Source organism: Mobula birostris, chromosome 4, assembly GCF_030028105.1.
Source record: "Mobula birostris isolate sMobBir1 chromosome 4, sMobBir1.hap1, whole genome shotgun sequence".
Classification (NCBI taxonomy): Eukaryota; Metazoa; Chordata; class Chondrichthyes; order Myliobatiformes; family Myliobatidae; genus Mobula; species Mobula birostris.
The window spans coordinates 15,405,133-15,426,215 of NC_092373.1; the positions used below are offsets into that span (position 1 = coordinate 15,405,133).

At 43.6% G+C, this 21,083-nt stretch overlaps 1 long non-coding RNA gene across 1 annotated transcript in view; it reads left to right on the top strand.

Annotated features, from left to right (window-relative positions):
• Positions 1-210: 210 nt before the first annotated feature.
• LOC140196175 (uncharacterized) overlaps positions 211-21,083 on the top strand; it is a 31,187-nt gene continuing 10,314 nt past the window's right edge. Inside the window, exons 1-4 of the long non-coding RNA XR_011885644.1 lie at positions 211-382; positions 5,633-5,955; positions 11,374-11,694; positions 13,609-13,672. This is a non-coding gene — a long non-coding RNA (uncharacterized lncRNA). The remainder of the gene's footprint in view (positions 383-5,632; positions 5,956-11,373; positions 11,695-13,608; positions 13,673-21,083) is intronic.

The window sequence follows — 21,083 nt, forward strand, 5'->3', positions numbered from 1 at the left end:
CCATATATTCTGCCTTCAAGTTTGACCTTCAAAAATAAATCACTTCACACTTTTCCAGCTGCCACTTCTCAGCCCAACTCTACATCCTATCAATGACCTGTAGCAACCGACCAAAACTTCCTACACAATTCACAACACCACCAATCTTCATGTCATCTGCAGTGCTCCTAATTTTATGCTTATGTTGTGAGAGCTTCAGGCTCAGGGCTGGTTTGGGAGGAGTGAGTGGTAATTTCCAGGAACCTGATTACATTTGCAGATTGTTATCTGTGCATAAATGCAGACATGACTGGAATTCTTGTGAAGAACAGTGAAGCGACCCGTTTGGAATCTCCAGATTGAAGTCCAATTTTAATGGTGGTGTTGGATTAGCAGCTAAATTGTGAGTTTTCTTGTAGTTTAACTTGCTTTTATGTAGGTATAATTACCTGTTTGCAAAAGTTCAGTGGATTTTCAGTAACTTGTAATATGGTTCAATGGTTCAATTTAATGTAGCTGGTTCTGTAATTTTTCTACTTTCTTTGTCTGCAGTATGTACGCTTTGAATCAAAGCGTCTCATAGGCTGTTCTTAGCAAGGAATTTTTTTTTATCTGTCGAGTTAGGTTTCAGTATAAAGATGACCACAACTGCTTTGTTCTTTATTCTTGTCTTCTTTCTTTCTTTTACTTACAGTAGAGTGAGTTGGTTACTACAAATTCTTCATTATGAACACTTAATAAAGTGGTTGTAACCACATAATTTATGCCTCATTCTTGACCTCCAAAGAACCTTCTGGACAGCATCATCTCTAGATCCACCAGTGGCTAAGCCTTCAGCTACCTGGACTCTCTCTAAATCTCTCTTGTTTCTACTTGAGGGAGCTCTATTTGGTTAGATAATTTTTCTTTAAAAATATTAGACTGTGTTGCGATATATAAACAAAGCCTTGTTGAAATTATAACAAACTCACTTTTGCCATTGGGCTGTGGATCAGAAGAGCATATGATGCAAATGTAAGGATTTTCGAATATACAATGAGCCAGTTCCAACCCCTCTCCAGATTACAGATGAGAAAGCAGGGAGTCTGCAGAAAGATTTAGACAGCTTAGGAAAATGGGCAAAGAAATGGCAGATGGAACACTATGTGGGGAAGCGTCTGGTCATGCATTTCGGTGGGAGGAATAAAGATTATTTTCTAAATGGGGAGCAAACTCAGAAATCAGAGGTGCAAAGAAACTTGGGGGTCCTTGAGCAGGATTCCCTAGAAGTTAACTTGTAGGATGAGTTAGGAGAAAGGCAGGCAAATGAAATGTTAACATTCATTTTGAGAGAATGAGAATAAATGAGCAAGGTTGTAATACTGATAGTTTATATGGCATTGGTCAGACTGCACTTGGAGTATGGTGAGCAGATTTGGGGAATAAAATGGGTTGACGTATGAGGAGTGATTAATGGCTCTGGGCCTGGATTTGCTGGAGTTTTGAAGAATGAGGGAGGATCTCATTAAAACCTAGTGATCATTGAAAGGCCTTAATAGAATGGGTGTGGTGAGGAAGTTTCCTTTAGTGGGAGAGTAAAGGACCAAAGGGCACAGACTCAGAATGCAAGGATGTCCCTTTAGAACAGAGATGAGGAGCAATTTCATTAGCCAGAGGGTTGTGTATCGGTGGAATTCATTGCCACAGAAAGCAGTAGAGGCCAAGTCATTGGGTGTATTTAAAGTGGAGCTTGACAGGTTCTTTGCAGCACATACAAAATACTGAAGGAACTCAGCTGGCCAGGCCGCATCTATGGAAAAGTGTAAACAGTCAGCATTTTGGGCTGAGACCCTTCATGAGTCCTGAAGAAGGGTTTCGGCCTGAAACAACGATTGATTAAGTTCCTCCAGCATTTTGTGTGTGTTGTTTTGGATTTCCAGCATCTGCAGATTTTCTCATGTCCTTGATAGGTTCTTGATTAGTCAAGGTGTCTAAAGTTACTGAGAGAAGGCAGGAGAATGGAGTTGAGAGAGATACATAATCAGCCATGACAGAATGGTGGAGCAGACCTGATGGGCCGAATTTCATAATCCTGCTTTTATGTCTTTTGGTCTTCTGGATGACTAACATATGGACGGTCTATACTTTCAAATATGAATATGGGAGATGAGTGGGGTGGATTTGCCAGCTGCTATGGTTTCGAAGGCATCTTCTGCCCTGTGGCAACTCAGCTTGTGAGAATATAGACCAATAAGTCTTACTTTAGTGGTTGGTAAGTTGACGGAGAAGATCCTGAGAGGCAGGATTTATGAACATTTGGAGAGGTATAATATGATTAGGAATAGTCAGCATGGCTTTGTCAAGGGCAGGTGGTGCCTTATAAGCCTGATTGAATTTTCTGAGGATGTGACTAAACACATTGATGAAGAAAGAGCAGTAGATTCAGTGTATATGGATTTCAGCAAGGCATTTGATAAGGTACCCCATGAAAGGCTTATTGAGAAAGTAAGGAGGCATGGGATCCAAGGGGACATTGCTTTGTGAATCCAGAACTGGCTTCCCCACAGAAGGCAAAGAGTGGTTGTAGATGGTTCATATTCTGCATGGAGGTCCGTGAACAGTGCCGTGCCTCAGAGATCTGTTCTAGGACCCTTACTTTTTGTGATTTTTATAAATGACCTGGATGAGGAAGTGGAGGGATGGGTTAGCAAGTTTTCTGATGACACAAAGGTTGGGGGTGCTGTGGATAGTGTGGAGGGCTGTCGGAGGTTACAGCAGGACATTGATAGGATGCAAAACTGGGCTGAGAAGTGGCAGATGGAGTTCAACCCAGATAAGAGTGAAGTCGTTCATTTTGGTAGTCCAAATATGATGGCAGAATATAGTATTAATGGTAAGACTCTTGGCAGTGTGGAGGATCAGAGGGATCTTGGGGTCCGAGTCCATAGGGCGCTCAAAGCAGCTGCACAGGTTGACTCTGTGGTTAAGAAGGCGTACGGTGTATTGGCCGTCATCAATTATAGAATTGAATTTAGGAGCTGAGAGGTAATGTTGCAGCTATATAGGACCCTGGTCAGACCCCACTTGGAGTACTGTGCTCAGTTCTGGCCACCTCATTACAGGAAGGATGTGGAGACCATAGAAAGGGTGCAGAGGAGATTTGCAAGGATGTTGCCTGGATTGGGGAGCATGCCTTATGAAAACAGGTTGAGTGAATTCAGCTTTTTCTCCTTGGAGCGGCAGAGGATGAGAGGTGACCTGATAGAAGTGTATAGGATGATGGGAGGCATTGATCATGTGGATAGTCAGAGGCTTTTTCCCAGGGCTGAAATGGCTGGCACAAGAGGGCACAGGTTTAAGGTGCTTGGGAGTAGGTACAGAGGAGATGTCAGGGGTAACATTTTTACGCAGAGAGTGGTGAGTGCATGGAATGGGCTGCCGGCAACGGTGGTGGAGGTGGATATGATAGGATCTTTCAAGAGTCTTTTGGATAGGTATATGGAGCTTAGAAAAATAGAGGGCTATGGGTAACCCTAGTAATTTCTACAGTAGGGACATGTTCGACACTTTGTGGGCCAAAGGGCCTCTATTGTGCTGTAGGTTTTCTATGTTTTCTATGTTTCTATTATCTGAAAAACAAGTTAAATGCCCTGACTTTGCTAACATAGCCCTAGTTTGGAACAACACAATTTTGAACAATATTTCCCTATAGCTCATGCTCTTTCAACCTGGCAGCATCCTGGTAAATTCCTCTGTACCCTCCACAGTCACTACATCCTTCCTGTAATAGGCTGACCGGAACTATACACAGCAGCCCACCTTCTTAGCTCTTATATATAAGCTCAAATTCAAGTTTAATTGTCATTGAACCATCCACATGTGTAGAACCAACCAGGTGCAAAACACAGTACATCAATCACACACTGGGTGACAGAGTGGAGATACATCTCTACCAAAGGAGGTGTAAGTTGCTCCTTCCCTCCACTAGCTTGCAGCTCACCATTGGATAAGGTGTAGCGTCTGCTTAGCCTCCCCCGACCAGGGTCACGTGAAGGCATGGGAGCAGGTGGTGGGTGGTCATATGAGCAACTGGTACATATTACAAGTCCTGGTTATGCGACCACTGATGCCAGGCAGACAATCTCTGAAGAGTATTGATATTGGCTGGGATCATCCATCTGGTAAAGACACAGTCCAGAAGAAGGCAATGACAAATCACCTCTTGGCAAATTTTTCAACAGAACAATCATGATCATAGAAAGACCATGATCGCCCACACTGTATGACAAGCCACGTAACAAATAAACAAATAGTACACAACACACATATACTATAGTTGCAACAGCATATAAGTCACACGTAAGATTATTTCAGGTCCCCGAGTGTCATGGTCTGAAGACTGATGGTGCATGGGATGTTGTCTTGAAGCCACATTTCTGCAAGAACAAGCATGAAGCAGTTATTCATCTCACACTGGGTCAGCCACAGATGAAGCCAATCAAGCTTTTTTTTTCCATGAAGCAAGCACTAGAGAGCAGCTGCGATGGGAGAGCTGGCCTGCAGGTGCCAGACTCCCACCTGACACGGATTCCAGTGCACCCACCTCACCTCACCCCTACCGGTGAAGGCAAGTGTGTCACACACTTTCTTTACAGCCTTATCCACTTGCATAGCCACTTTTCAATGTCCTCTTGATGTTGATCCCACTAAACACTGATAAACATTCATTCCCAGCAACTTCAGTGCTCGTTGAGGGCAGAACCTATGAAAAAAGAAGCGTGCTGTGGTTAGGAGGCACAGGAGATGACAGATGCTAGAATCTGGAGCAACAAACAATCTCCTAGAAGAACTCAGCATGTCAAACAGCATCTGTGTGGGGATCAAACTTCCAACTTCTGGTAATTTTTTCCCCTCTCTCTTTTTTTCATTTCCCCACTCTGATCCCCCCCTTACCTCTTCTCCTCACCTGCCTATCACCTCCTCTAATGCCCCTCCTCCTTCCCTTTTTCCCATGGCCCACTCTCCTCTCCTATCAGATTCCTTCTTCTTCAGCCCTTTATCTTTTCCACATATCACCTCCTAGCTTCTTACTTCATCAACCCCCAGCCCCCCACCTACCTGGATTCACCTATCATCTGCTAGCTTGTACTCCTTCCACTCCTCCCATCTTCTTATTTTGGCATCTTCTTCCTTCTTTTTCCAGTCCTGAAGAAGGGTCTCATTCCAGAACGCCAACCGTTTATTAATTTCCATAGATGCTGCCTGACCTGCTGAGTTCTTCCAGCATTTTGTGCGTGCGTTGATCTGTGTGGGGAGTTGGGAAGGCACTGTCAACGTTTTGGGTCAAAACCCCTGCATCAAGACACAGCGTAGAGATGTCCAGTCGGATTTGGTTGCGGGTTGTGGTGAGACAGAGGCCAGTGATGATTGCTGGACTGATGGGGAGAGTGGTTGCTGAAGGATAGTGAGCAGATCAAGGCCAGGTGGAGTAGTGTAGATGGTTACCTCTTCATTCATTCATTCATTCATACATACATTCGTGTATTATAATGTATAGTAACCTTTTACATCATGCACAATATTTCTACCATAAAACAACAAATTTCACCATATGTCAGTGTTAACAAACCTGTTTGTGATTCTGGTTCTGCTACTAATTCTGATATTCTGACAGGTTGTATCACACCCTGGTGCGGAGCATTCTGGATACCGGATCGCAAGAGGCTGCAGAAGGTGGTAGCACCAGCCAGCTCCATCACCTGCATAATCCAAACACCACCCCACACCGACCCCCACCATCGAGGACATCTTCTGAAGGCAGTTCCTCAAGAAGGAATCACCCATCACTAAGAACACCCACCACCCAGGACATGTCCTCTTCTCGTTACTACCATCAATGTGGAGGTATAGGACCATTGAGAAGCCACACTCAACAATTCAGGAACAGCTTCTTCCCCTCCCAAAAATTCAACGATCCAAGGTACATTTATTACCAAGGTATGTACACAGGATACAACTCTGAGATCCGTCCTCCCACAGGCGGCCACGAAACACAGAAACTCTGTGGAACCCGTTCAAGAAAACGTCAAACACTTAACGCATGAGAAAAGACCAAATTGTACAAACAACAAAAAGCAGGCGGTCAGCACAATAGAATTTCAAGCATCAAACCAGGAATGCAGTAGTATTCAATTTAGTTCTGTTCAGCTTGGTGCCGCTAGCCCACTGCAGGCCACAGGGCACAGCAATGTTTACTGAAGTGCCCCAGGCTGCATCAATCGCCCCCGATCAAACCACTCAAAAACAACAAAAAGAAAAAGTAGGCAGAGTCCAGGAACACATGCAACTTGAACCCCAAGGTCCCCCAAAATGAGTCCATAGCCTCACAGATCAATCTTTGCACCAGCAGGTTTCTGTATGGTCCATGAACCCATGAACACTGTCTCGCTATTCCTCTTTTGTACTGCAAATGCTTTTGGATTGCAAATGCATTTTGGATCTCCTCCTCCCCCTCCCACTTTCAAATTTCTTACTAGCTCTTCTTTCAGTTAGTCCTGACGAAGGGTCTCGGCTCGAAACGTCAACTGTACCTCTTCCTAGAGATGTTGCCTGGCCTGCTGCGTTCACCAGCAACTTTTATGTGTGTTGGTTGAAATAAACATTAGATCTTATTTGTCAGGTTGTTCACTGAGTGTGGAAGTTAGTTTGTAATCGTTTTGTCACCAGTTGAGGTGACATCATCAGTGCATAGCGTGCTGTTTCTGCCCAGTGCTTGCATTTATATTGGTCTGACTCATTGTTCTGATTGGTTGGTTGATAGTCCCCACTGGGTTCCGGCCAACTGGATAGCTAAGTTATATAATCTCCTCTTACATGTCAAAACATAAGAACTATTCAAGTTCGGAGTGACAATTTCCAAAAAGCCGCAAACCTGGCAAGTTTTAACAAGCGGAAAGGCAGTGTTCCTCTGTGACAAGTCAAGGCATATTCAACTCATCAGATTACAGATAGATACTGGGAACACAATCTTTTGCACTAGAACTTGACTTTCGTCATTAGTCTCAAGTTGTTTCAAATGCACTTGTTTCTGGTAAAAGCATCCATAACAGGGTCAGCATAAAAATCCAAGGATTGAGAATACTTTGTTAAAAGACAATCTGTACACCAGAGTCTTGCCCTGTCAAAAGACGATATGCTTACGTGAGTTTTGCCTTGTTTTCTATAGGAAGAGAAGTACTTTAATGAAAAGTTTTGAAGAATGAGGGAGGATCTCATTAAAACCTAGTGACCATTGAAAGGCCTTAATAGAATGGGTGTGGTGAGGAAGTTTCCTTTAGTGGGAGAGTAAAGGACCAAAGGGCACAGACTCAGAATGCAAGGATGTCCCTTTAGAACAGAGATGAGGAACAATTTCATTAGCCAGAGGGTGGTGTATCGGTGGAATTCATTGCCACAGAAAGCAGTAGAGGCCAAGTCATTGGGTGTATTTAAAGTGGAGCTTGATAGGTTCTTTGCAGCACATACAAAATACTGAAGGAACTCAGCTGGCCAGGCCGCATCTATGGAAAAGTGTAAACAGTCAGCATTTTGGGCTGAGACCCTTCATGAGTCCTGAAGAAAGGTTTCGGCCTGAAACAACGATTGATTAAGTTCCTCCAGCATTTTGTGTGTGTTGTTTTGGATTTCCAGCATCTGCAGATTTTCTCATGTCCTTGATAGGTTCTTGATTAGTCAAGGTGTCTAAAGTTACTGAGAGAAGGCAGGAGAATGGAGTTGAGAGAGATACATAATCAGCCATGACAGAATGGTGGAGCAGACCTGATGGGCCGAATTTCATAATCCTGCTTTTATGTCTTTTGGTCTTCTGGATGACTAACATATGGACGGTCTATACCTTCAAATAAGAGTACGGGAGATGAGTGGGGTGGATTTGCCAGCTGCTATGGTTTCGAAGGCATCTTCTGCCCTGTGGCAACTCAGCTTGTGAGAATATAGACCAATAAGTCTTACTTCAGTGGTTGGTAAGTTGATGGAGAAGATCCTGAGAGGCAGGATTTATGAACATTTGGAGAGGTATACTATGATTAGGAATAGTCAGCATGGCTTTGTCAAGGGCAGGCGGTGCCTTATAAGCCTGATTGAATTTTCTGAGGATGTGACTAAACACATTGATGAAGAAAGAGCAGTAGATTCAGTGTATATGGATTTCAGCAAGGCATTTGATAAGGTACCCCATGAAAGGCTTATTGAGAAAGTATGGAGGCATGGGATCCAAGGGGACATTGCTTTGTGAATCCAGAACTGGCTTCCCCACAGAAGGCAAAGAATGGTTGTAGATGGTTCATATTCTGCATGGAGGTCCGTGAACAGTGCCGTGCCTCAGGGATCTGTTCTAGGACCCTTACTTTTTGTGATTTTTATAAATGACCTGGATGAGGAAGTGGAGGGATGGGTTAGCAAGTTTTCTGATGACACAAAGGTTGGGGGTGCTGTGGATAGTGTGGAGGGCTGTCGGAGCGGGACATTGATAGAATGCAAAACTGGGCTGAGAAGTGGCAGATGGAGTTCAACCCAGATAAGTGTGAAGTCGTTCATTTTGGTAGGCCAAATATGATGGTAGAATATAGTATTAATGGTAAGAGTCTTGGCAGTGTGGAGGATCAGAGGGATTTTGGGGTCCGTGTCCATAGGGCGCTCAAAGCAGCTGCACAGGTTGACTCTGTGGTTAAGAAGGCGTACGGTGTATTGGCCGTCATCGATTATAGAATTCAATTTAGGAGCCGAGAGGTAATGTTGCAGCTATATAGGACCCTGGTCAGACCCCACTTGGAGTACTGTGCTCAGTTCTGGCCACCTCACTACAGGAGGATGTGGAAACCATAGAAAGGGTGCAGAGGAGATTTGCAAGGATGTTGTCTGGATTGGGGAGCATGCCTTATGAAAACAGGTTGAGTGAATTCAGCTTTTTCTCCTTGGAGCAACAGAGGATGAGAAGTGACCTGATAGAAGTGTATAAGATGATGGGAGGCATTGATCGTGTGGATAGTCAGAGGCTTTTTCCCAGGGCTGAAATGGCTGGCACAAGAGGGCACAGGTTTAAGGTGCTTGGGAGTAGGTACAGAGGAGATGTCAGGGGTAACATTTTTACGCAGAGAGTGGTGACTGCATGGAATGGGCTGCCGGCAATGGTGGTGGAGGTGGATATGATAGGATCTTTCAAGAGTCTTTTGGATAGGTATATGGAGCTTAGAAAAATAGAGGGCTATGGGTAACCCTAGTAATTTCTACAGTAGGGACATGTTCGACACTTTGTGGGCCAAAGGGCCTCTATTGTGCTGTAGGTTTTCTATGTTTTCTATGTTTCTATTACCTGAAAAACAAGTTAAATGCCCTGACTTTGCTAACATAGCCCTAGTTTGGAACAACACAATTTTGAACAATATTTCCCTATAGCTCATGCTCTTTCAACCTGGCAGCATCCTGGTAAATTCCTCTGTACCCTCCACAGTCACTACATCCTTCCTGTAATAGGCTGACCAGAACTATACACAGCAGCCCACCTTCTTAGCTCTTATATATAAGCTCAAATTCAAGTTTAATTGTCATTGAACCATCCACATGTGTAGAACCAACCAGGTGCAAAACACAGTACATCAATCACACACTGGGTGACAGAGTGGAGATACATCTCTACCAAAGGAGGTGTAAGTTGCTCCTTCCCTCCGCTAGCTTGCAGCTCACCATTGGATAAGGTGTAGCGTCTGCTTAGCCTCCCCCGACCAGGGTCACGTGAAGGCATGGGAGCAGGTGGTGGGTGGTCATATGAGCAACTGGTACATATTACAAGTCCTGGTTATGCGACCACTGATGCCAGGCAGACAATCTCTGAAGAGTATTGATAATGGCTGGGATCATCCATCTTGTAAAGACACAGTCCAGAAGAAGGCAATGACAAATCACCTCTTGGCAAATTTTTCAACAGAACAATCATGATCATAGAAAGACCATGATCGCCCACGCTGTATGACAAGCCATGTAACAAATAAACAAATAGTACACAACACACATATACTATAGTTGCAACAGCATATAAGTCACACGTAAGATTATTTCAGGTCCCCGAGTGTCATGGTCTGAAGACTGATGGTGCATGGGATGTTGTCTTGAAGCCACATTTCTGCAAGAACAAGCATGAAGCAGTTATTCATCTCACACTGGGTCAGCCACAGATGAAGCCAATCAAGCTTTTTTTTTCCATGAAGCAAGCACTAGAGAGCAGCTGCGATGGGAGAGCTGGCCTGCAGGTGCCAGACTCCCACCTGACACGGATTCCAGTGCACCCACCTCACCTCACCCCTACCGGTGAAGGCAAGTGTGTCACACACTTTCTTTACAGCCTTATCCACTTGCATAGCCACTTTTCAATGTCCTCTTGATGTTGATCCCACTAAACACTGATAAACATTCATTCCCAGCAACTTCAGTGCTCGTTGAGGGCAGAACCTATGAAAAAAGAAGCGTGCTGTGGTTAGGAGGCACAGGAGATGACAGATGCTAGAATCTGGAGCAACAAACAATCTCCTAGAAGAACTCAGCATGTCAAACAGCATCTGTGTGGGGATCAAACTTCCAACTTCTGGTAATTTTTTCCCCTCTCTCTTTTTTTCATTTCCCCACTCTGATCCCCCCCTTACCTCTTCTCCTCACCTGCCTATCACCTCCTCTAATGCCCCTCCTCCTTCCCTTTTTCCCATGGCCCACTCTCCTCTCCTATCAGATTCCTTCTTCTTCAGCCCTTTATCTTTTCCACATATCACCTCCCAGCTTCTTACTTCATCAACCCCCAGCCCCCCACCTACCTGGATTCACCTATCATCTGCTAGCTTGTACTCCTTCCACTCCTCCCATCTTCTTATTTTGGCATCTTCTTCCTTCTTTTTCCAGTCCTGATGAAGGGTCTCATTCCAGAACGCCAACCGTTTATTAATTTCCATAGATGCTGCCTGACCTGCTGAGTTCTTCCAGCATTTTGTGCGTGCGTTGATCTGTGTGGGGAGTTGGGAAGGCACTGTCAACGTTTTGGGTCAAAACCCCTGCATCAAGACACAGCGTAGAGATGTCCAGTCGGATTTGGTCGCGGGTTGTGGTGAGACAGAGGCCAGTGATGATTGCTGGACTGATGGGGAGAGCGGTTGCTGAAGGATAGTGAGCAGATCAAGGCCAGGTGGAGTAGTGTAGATGGTTGCCTCTTCATTCATTCATTCATTCATACATACATTCGTGTATTATAATGTATAGTAACCTTTTTCATCATGCACAATATTTCTACCATAAAACAACAAATTTCACCATATGTCAGTGTTAACAAACCTGTTTGTGATTCTGGTTCTGCTACTAATTCTGATATTCTGACAGGTTGTATCACACCCTGGTGCGGAGCATTCTGGATACCGGATTGCAAGAGGCTGCAGAAGGTGGTAGCACCAGCCAGCTCAATCACCTGCATAATCCAAGCACCACCCCCCCGACCCCCACCACCGAGGACATCTTCTGAAGGCAGTTCCTCAAGAAGGAATCACCCATCACTAAGAACACCCACCACCCAGGACATGTCCTCTTCTCATTACTACCATCAATGTGGAGGTATAGGACCATTGAGAAGCCACACTCAACAATTCAGGAACAGCTTCTTCCCCTCCCAAAAATTCAACGATCCAAGGTACATTTATTACCAAGGTATGTACACAGGATACAACTCTGAGATCCGTCCTCCCACAGGCGGCCACGAAACACAGAAACTCTGTGGAACCCGTTCAAGAAAACGTCAAACACTTAACGCATGAGAAAAGACCAAATTGTAACTATATCACTCTTAATTTTGTATACTTCTATCAAATCTCCCTTCATTCTTCTACAAGGGAATTAGGTCCTAACCTATTCAATCTTTCCCTATAACTCAGGTCCTCAACTCCCAGCAAGATCTTTGTAAATTTTATCTCCATTCTTTCAATCTTATTGATATTTTTGCTGTATGTTGGTGATCAGAACTGCACACAATACTCCAAAATGGGCCCCACTAGGGTCAACAGGAAGGCCAGCTAACTCATCCCTTAGAATACCTTCCAATAACTCTCCCACTACTGATGTCAGGCTGACTGGCCTATAATTTCCTGGCTTATTCTTAGAGCCTTCCTTAAACAACGGAACAGCATTCGCTATCTCCAGTCCTCCAGAACCTCACCCGTGGGTAAGGATATTTAAATATCTCTACTAGGGCCCCTGCAATTACTGCACTAGCCTTTCACAGGTTCTGAGGGAACACCTTGTCCGGTCCTGGGGTTTTATCCACCCTAATTTGCCTCAAGACAGCAAACACCTCCTCCTCTGTATAGGGTTCATGACCTTGCTGCTGCATTGCCTCACATATATAGGCTCTGGGACAACTCACGAGTAAATGCAGTTGGAAAAAAAAATCAACTTAAGATCTCCTCTATCTCTTTCGGCTGCACACATAGATTACCAATCTGAACTTCCAGAGAACCAATTCTATCCATTGCAATGCTTTTGCTCTTTTCCTATTGATGATGGTCATGAAGTTGTGGTGTTCTTGAAGAGCTGGATGTTATTGTAGGAAAAAAGTGATTTAAATAAGTAATGTAGTGTTGCTGTACTCTGAGCTAAGGGAGATGAAAGAGTGTCAGGTGATGGGTGAAACCAGAAGTGCGACACAAGGTATGAGTGCTAGACCCTTTGTGATCCAGACACTGGATTGCAATGGATCATTATCACAGAGCAGCTAAGCAGAGAAAAAGGCCCTTCAGCCCATCTAGTCTGTTCTGAACAACTATTCTGCCCAGTCCCATCGACCCACTCCAGAACCATAGCCCCGCATACCGCTCCCATCCATATACCTATCCAAACTTCCTTAAATGCGGCAATCGAACCTGTATCCACTGCTTCTGCCAGCAGCTCTTTCCACACTTCCACCACACTCTGAATTTCAGCTTTAACCCATGATGTCTAGTTGTAGTCTCACCCAACCTCAGTGGTAAAAACCTGTTTGCGTTTGCCCAATCTATTTGTAAACCTCTCCCCAATGTTCTCTCAATCTCCTATGCTCAAGTGAATAAAGTCCGAACCAAACTTTTCCCCATAACTCAGGTTCTCACATTCCGGCAGCATTGTTTCACATTTTCTCTGAGCTGTTTCAAACTTACTGATACCTTTGCTGTAGGTAGGTGAGCAGAACTGCACACAGTACTCCAAATTTGGACTCACCAGGGTCAACAGGAAGACGAGCTAACTCACCATCCTGACAATGCGTCAAAGCATCTGGGAGGAAGTTCAACCAGACTTGCAGCAAAGGTTTGACTAAGCAGAATGACTAAGTTGATGCAGCAGCAATTAACCATGAACCAAGAAATGAGTCAGGCATGTCTCAACAGATCTTCCTTTATTAAATTTCACAGGATTTGCATCAAGCTCACGGGCAGGCTTTAGAAGCTACAGGAAGCTAATCCTCTGATACTGTATATTTACAAACCACCCATCTCTGATTAGAGTCAGAAATTTCAACGTTCAAAGTAAATTTCTTATGGGTACATATAATGGATGTCACCATATGCAAACCTTTGATTTATTTTCTTCCAGGCATTCGCAGTAAATACAAAGAAACACAACGAAAAACTGCGCACGAAAAAGGTGGACAACAACGGTAGGCTTATTCAGAAAGTCAGAAGGCATGGGATCCAGGGAAGTTTGGCCAGGTGGATTCAGAATTAGCTTGCCTGCAGAAGGCAGAGGGTCATGGTGGAGGGAGTACATTCGGATAGGAGGATTATGACTAGTGGCGTCCCACAAGGATCTGTTCTGGGACCTCTACTTCTCATGATTTTTATTAACGACCTGGATGTGGGGGTAGAAGGGTGGGTTGGCAAGTTTGCAGATGACACAAAGGTTGGTGGTGTTGCAGATAGTTGTAATGTGCTGTACTATTCTATGTTCTATGTTTGTACAACCAATGTTCAAAAGACAACAAATTATGCAAGTACAAAAAGAGAGAGAGAGAGTAAAAAGAAAATAAATAAATAAATAATACTCAGAACATGAGTTATAGAGTCGATAGGTTGTGGAATCAGTTCAGTGTTGGGGAGAGTGAAGTTATCCATGCTTTTTCTGAGCCAGAGCGGAAAGTGGTGACACGAGTCTTCCTGACCCTCTTTGCTCCCAGTGGTGAAGCCGCTTCCACGGGGCTATTGCACAGGGACTTTGATGAAGAAGTGGAACTATGTTTCTGTGTCAGAACTGAGTAAGATTTGTAGAGTTCCAGAGATGCTGACCCTGAACCATTTTGGTGCAAGTAGTCAAAGGTTGCAGAGGTACACATGGAGACAACTAGGTGGGTAACTACCACCCAGTCGACACTTTATTAGGTGCCTCCAGTACCTAATAAACTGGCCACGAAGCATATGAATCTGTTGCTGTAACTCATTTAGATTCGATTAGATTAGATTATGAGGACAAGGAGTCCTCTTTTATTGTCATTTAGTAATGCATGCATTAAGAAATGATACAATATTCCTCCGGTGTGGTATCACAAAAACACAGGACAGACCAACACTGAAAAACTAACAAAAACCACATAATTATAGCATATAGTTACAACAGTGCAACAATACCATAACTTGATGAAGAACAGGCCATGGCACAGTAAAAAGTTCAAAGTCTCTCGAACGTCCCACATCTCACGCAGATGGGAGAAGGAAGAAAACTCTCCCTGCCGTGCGCGAACACAGTCCGACTCTGAGTCGTTCGAAAACTTCAAGCCTCCGATCAGCTCTCCGACACCGAGTACCAAGCACCATCTCTATCTGAACGATTCAACCTCAGCCTCGGTCGCCAGCAGCAGGCAAAGCCGGGGATTTTGGGGCCTTCCCTCCAGAAGATTCTCGATCGCCCAGTAACAGCGGCATCGAACCAGCGTTTCAGAAATTTCTCCAGGATGTTCCTCTGTGCTTTCACGTCTGTCTCCATCAAATCAGAATTGCCCACGTCCCCTATTTAACAGAAACAATATCATTTCACCAGAGAGCTGTGCGCACTGCATCACGCCATTTTCTCCTCCCCTCCTCAACCTTTACTTCAAGATTCACTGTGCTGTGCGTTCAGAGATGCTACACAACATTGCTGTAGTGTATGGTTATTTGAGTTACTATCATGTGTGTGTTGCTTTGGATTTCCAGCATCTGCAGATTTATTTGTGTTACTGATGCCTTCTTGTCAACTTGAACCAGTCCGGCCATTCTCCTTTGACCTCCTTTGTCTTTTCACCCACTGGACTGCCAGTCTTTTTAATTTTTCACACCATTCTCTGTTAACCCTAGAGACAGTTGTGCATGGAATTCCCAGGAGATCAGTAGTTTCTGAGTTACTCAAATTAGCCTGTCTGGCACCAACAATCATTCCACGATCAAAGTCACTCAGATCACATTTCTTCCCCATTCTGGTGTTTGGTGTGAACAAGAAATTCACAGCTTGACCATGACTGCATGCTTTTATATACACATCCCAAAAAGGAAGAAGTATTCTGAAGGCAAGATGACACAGCCGTGGCTAACAAGAGAAGCCAAAGCCACTATAAAAGCCAAAGAAAGGAAATATATTAGAGCAAACATTAATGGGAAGTTAGAGGATGGAAAGCTCTTAAAAACCAACAGGAGGCAACTAAAAAGCTCATGAAGTAGGTAAAGATGGAATATGAAAGTAAGCCAGCCAATAATATTAAAGAGGATACCAAATGTTTCTTCAGATACATAAAGTGTAAAAGAAAAGCAAGATTGGATATTCGACTGCTGGAAATCGATGCTGGAGAGGTAGTATCGAGGAACAAGGAGATTGCAGAAGAACTGAATAGGTATTTTGCATCCGTCTTCACTGTGGAAGAAGTTAGCAGTATGTTGGAGTTCTAGAGTGTCAGGGGTCAGGAGTGTGTGAAGTTACTATTACTAGAGAGAAAGTTATTGGAAAAATGAAAGGTTTCAAGTAGATAAATCACCAGGACCAGATGGTGTACACCCCAGGGTTCTGAAAGAGGTGGCTGAAGTGATTAGGGAGGCATTAGTAATAATCTTTCAATAATCACTGGACTCTAGAACAGTTCTGGGAGACTAGAAAAATTGTAAGTGTCACTCCACTCTTCAATAAGGGAGAGAAGCAGAAGAAAGGAAATTATAGGCCAGTTAGTCTGACCTCAGTGGTTGGGAAGATGTTGGAATCGATTATTAAGGATATGGTTTTGGGGTACTTGGAAGCACATGATAAAATGGGCCATAGTCAGCAGGGTTTCCTCAAGGGGAAATCTTGCCTGACAAATCTGTTGAAATTCTTTGAAGAGATAACAGGTAGGATAGACAAAAGAGAATTGGTTGATGTCGTGTACTTGGATTTTCAGAAGGCATTTGACAAGGTATCACACAAGAGGTTGCTTAACAAGTTAAGAGCTTATGTTATTACAGGAGTTAAGAGCTTATGTTATTACAGGAGTTAAGAGCTTATGTTATTACATGGATAAAGCAGTGACTGATTTGCAAGGGGCAAAGATTTGGAATAAAAAGCGCCTTTCCTGGTTGGCTGCTGATGGCTGGTGGTGTTCCACAGGAATCAGTGTTAGGACCAATTATTTTTAGGTTATACAGTATATCAATAACTTAGATGATGGAACTGATGTGTCGGGAAGCATATGGTCATACAATTTGGTAGAAGACGCAAAAGGGTAGACTATATCAATGGAAAGAAAATTCAAAAATCTGAGGTGCAAAGGGATTTGGGAGTTCTTCTGCAAGATTCCCTAAAGTTTAATTTGCAGGTTGAGTCTGTGGTGAGGAAGACAAATAGAATGTTAGCATTCATTTCAAGAGGACCAGAATTTAAAAGAAAGGATGTAATGTTGAGGCTTTATAAAGCACTGGTGAGGCCTCTCTTGGAGTATTGTGAGCAGTTTTGTCTTCTTTATCTGACAAATGATGTGCTGACACTGGAGAGGGTTTAAAGGAGAATCACAAAAATGATTCTCAAGACTGAACTGCTTGTCATATGAAGAGCATTTGCTGGCCATGGGCTGTATTCACTAGAATTCAGAAGAATGAGGGGTGACCTAAATGAAACCTATCGAATGGTGAAAGGTCTTGATAAAGTGGGAGAGTCTAGGGTAAGAGGACACAGCCTCAGAATAGAGGGGTGTCCTTTTACAACACAGATGTGAAGAAGTTCTTTAGCCAGTGAGTGGTGAATCTGTGGAATTCTTTGCCACAGGCAGCTGTGGAGGCCAAGTCTTTATGATATTTAAGGCAGAAATTGATAGATTCTTGACTGATGAAGGCATGAAAGGATACGAGGTGTAGGCAGAAGATTGTGGCTAAGAGGAGTGAAGGATCAGACATGATGAAATGGCGAAGCAGACTCGATGGGCCAAAGGGCCTAATTCTGCTCCTATATCTCATGGTCTTAAGGAATTATGCATTGAGTTGCTGCCACATGATTGACTGATTAGATACTTGCCTTAGCATGCAGGTGTACGGGTGTACCTAATAAAGTGGCCACTGAGTGCATTTGTTGGTGAACCTTTTCAGAGGATTCAAAGTTCAAAGTAAATTTAATATCAAAGTACATATATGTCACCATATACAACACTGAAATTCGTTTCCTTGCGGGCATACACAGCTAATCCAAGAAATACAATAGAACCAATGAAAGACTGCTTCCAACAGAATGGACAAGCATCTAATGTGCAAAAGATAACAGACTGTGAAAATACAAAGACAATAAATAAATAAATAAGCAATAAATACTAAGAACATGAGGCAATGAGTCCTTGAAAGTCATTCCATAGGTTGTGGAACAGTTCAGTGATGGGGTGAGTGAAATTGTGTGAATTTATCCCCTTTGGTTCAAGAGCCTGACGATTGAGGGTTAGTAACTGCTCTTGAACCTGGTGGTGTGGCTCTTGAGGCTGTTGTACCTTCTTCTTGATGCCAACGGTGAGAAGAGAGCACGGGCTGGATTGTAAGAGGTCCTTGATGATGATGATGCTGCTTTCCTGTAACAGTGCTCCATGTAGATGTGTTCAATGTTGAGAAAGGATTTACCATGACAGACTGGGCCACATCCATTATTACTGAAGTCATATCTGGCCAACTGGCCAAATGAGATCTTCAGTGAGATCCAATGACCTGGAAGGCGATACTGCAATGCTCTCTAGAGAGTGAAGAGCATGACAAGGTACAGAGAACATAATGGTCACCCACTACAACCAAGGAAGACCCCAGTTTGTGACGCTTGTTCGTACCACTGGACCTGGACTTCTGAGGTTGACAGAGTGGAACCACTCACGTGCAACGGTTTTTCCATTTTAAAATCTCTTCCACACAGGTTTTCTGTTGTCATCGGACATGATGGACAACATCATCATCATCAGTTCTGATTCTGAACAAATAGTACCAACCATCAGAGAATGGCAAAAATCCCATGACCTCTACGCACGTAACTCCATGTTTAATTTGTTTCTCATTTCTGCGCTCAATGAAGAAACAGGGATAAGTATCAAAAAATTCGTGGAAGTTCTGCTGATGCGCTTTGCTACAATAATAATGATCAGCTCAGGGAATGGTGAAGTAAACTGAGAGTTACTAAAAATGTGTAAATAATTTAATCAATATGCCAGATGCTCATTAGGTGATTACATACAGCATGCTCTTGCATACTACCCGAGCTTCTCCCGAGAAAATGTGATCTCATGTACACACATTAAGACTGAACAAATAGAGGGAAAATATACAAGGACGTTGCTGGGACTTGAGGACTTGATTTACACGGAATAGTTGAATAAGTTAGGACTTTATTCCCTGGAGCATGAGAGAATGAGGAGAGATTTGACAGAAGTGTACAAAACTATGAGGTGTTTAGATAGGATCAATACGAACACAGTTTCTCACTGAGACTTGGTGAGACTAAAATTAGAGCTCATAGGTTAAGAGTGAAAAGCGAGATATTCAAGGGGAACTCGAGGGAGGACTTCTTCACTCAGAAGGTGGTGAGAGTGTGGAACGAGATGCCAGCAGAAGTGATGGATGCGGGGTCGATTTCAATGTTTAAGAGAAATTTGGATGGGTACACGGATGCAATAGGTACAGGGGGCTTTGGTCCAGGTGCAGCTCAACGGGACTAGGCAGAATAACAGTTTAGCATGAGCTAGATGGGCCAAAGGGCCTGTTTCTGTGCTGTAGTGTTCAGTGACTCGATGCTTCTATGACTCTATTACTTATAGATTGAAACAATCCTTGGTTTTCCTCTTATCCTCTTAAAGGAAGTTACGTTGATGAAGATATCAGTCCTGGATTTATTTCACTACGTTCACATAAAAACATAATTTCTGTTTGTGTCAATGCACCCTCACCTGCTGTACATTTCCAACATTTCATCTTTTAGTTTGCATCCCCCTGCCTCTTCAATATTTTATTTTCAGTAAAACCTTGTGTTATTTCTGCCACAATCTCTGTTTGATTGAATTTTGGAACAGATGAATGATGGCAGATCTTGTTAACATTTTATTGTACACAGGACGAGGCCCTCAGTTGGTCTGGGTCGACCACGGACGCTGCGTGCCAGCTGTCTAGGTGATACGCAAGCCCGGTCAGTACGATATGGAGGGCCAGCTGTGCCCCATGCAGCAGGTTCCCCCTTCTCCACGCAGCTGATGAATCCAAAGGAACAGCGGAGACCGAGGCAGTCTGGCACTAGCAGCATCACAGGAGTTGTTGCCAGTCAGTGTTGAACTGAACGTAGGACTGCCTTAGGGACTCCAGCTCTGGATTTTTCCTGAAGTCTTTCCCATGCGTGCATATAGCCACAAGGCAGTGGATGTTTGAGATCAGAGTACCCCTTCTCCTAGATGAGCTGCCAAACCTGGCTGATGAGCCCTATCTGCCCAAAGTGACTCTTTTTAAGGCACCAGTGACCCACCTTTGCCCTTTTTCCTTTCAGTGGAAACAAATCCTCTGGGTTTCGTAGCTAAGCCACAGGCGAAGGCCAGGAGGTGGAGTTAGTTGTCAGAGGCTATTTCTGGTGCACAGCATTGACAGCATTTAACAGGTAGTGGGGAGCTTGTCCCCATTATCACCTCAGACCGTGACAACCTTTAGGAATCTGTATACAATATATATTGTTGAAAGTAAATAATTTAAGCATATGACTCTGATTTTTATTTTTTTGCTTTCATGAGGTATCTCTTTACACCACAGGCATGCATTCATCATTCATTTTCTAAGTCCCAAGGCAGGATTCAGCCCACAGCATCAAAAATCCTTTTCCTCTCACAGATGGTGCTCAACCTTTTGAGTTCTTACAACAGATGGTTTGTTGCTCCAGGTTCCATCACTTGCAGTCTCTTGTTTCTTTGCTTTGTGAAAGAGTTTCAGTAAACCACAGATGCTGGAAATCTGAGATAAAAACAGAAAATGCTGAAAATTGTGGTAGTTCAGGCAGCGTCTGCAGTAACAGAAGCAGTTAATGTCTCAGGTTTGAAACCCTCGGTAATCTCGCCCTCTCTCTCATATACCTATAGGAAGGATTGTTCTGGAAGAAATACAAAAATGGTTCATCAGGATGTCACTAGGATTGCAGGACTTTAGTTATGAGATATGAGATTAGATCCATTTAGCTGGTTTTCCCTGGGTGAAAGAGGCTGAGGTGTAACTTGACGGAGGTATATAAAATTATAAAATGCACAGATGTACTGAATTCAAATCTTTTCCCATGCTTTGGGTATCAAAGACAAGAGGACATACTGTCAGAGATAGAGGATTTTAAGCTGGTCTGTGGAGCAAATTGTTTTTCATTGGGGAGAGTTGTCATGGTAGTTAACATGGCAGCATTACAGCCATGGGTGTCAGATTAGAGAACTCATTTCTGGCGTTGACTATGAAGATTATGACTATGAAGTACATTCTCCATATGGGTTTCCTCCAGATTCTCCGGTTTCCTCGTACAGACCAAAGACGTACTGGTTGGTGGGTTAATTGTCCATTGTGAATGTCACGTGATTAGGCTAGTGTTAAATGGAGGGGTTGCTG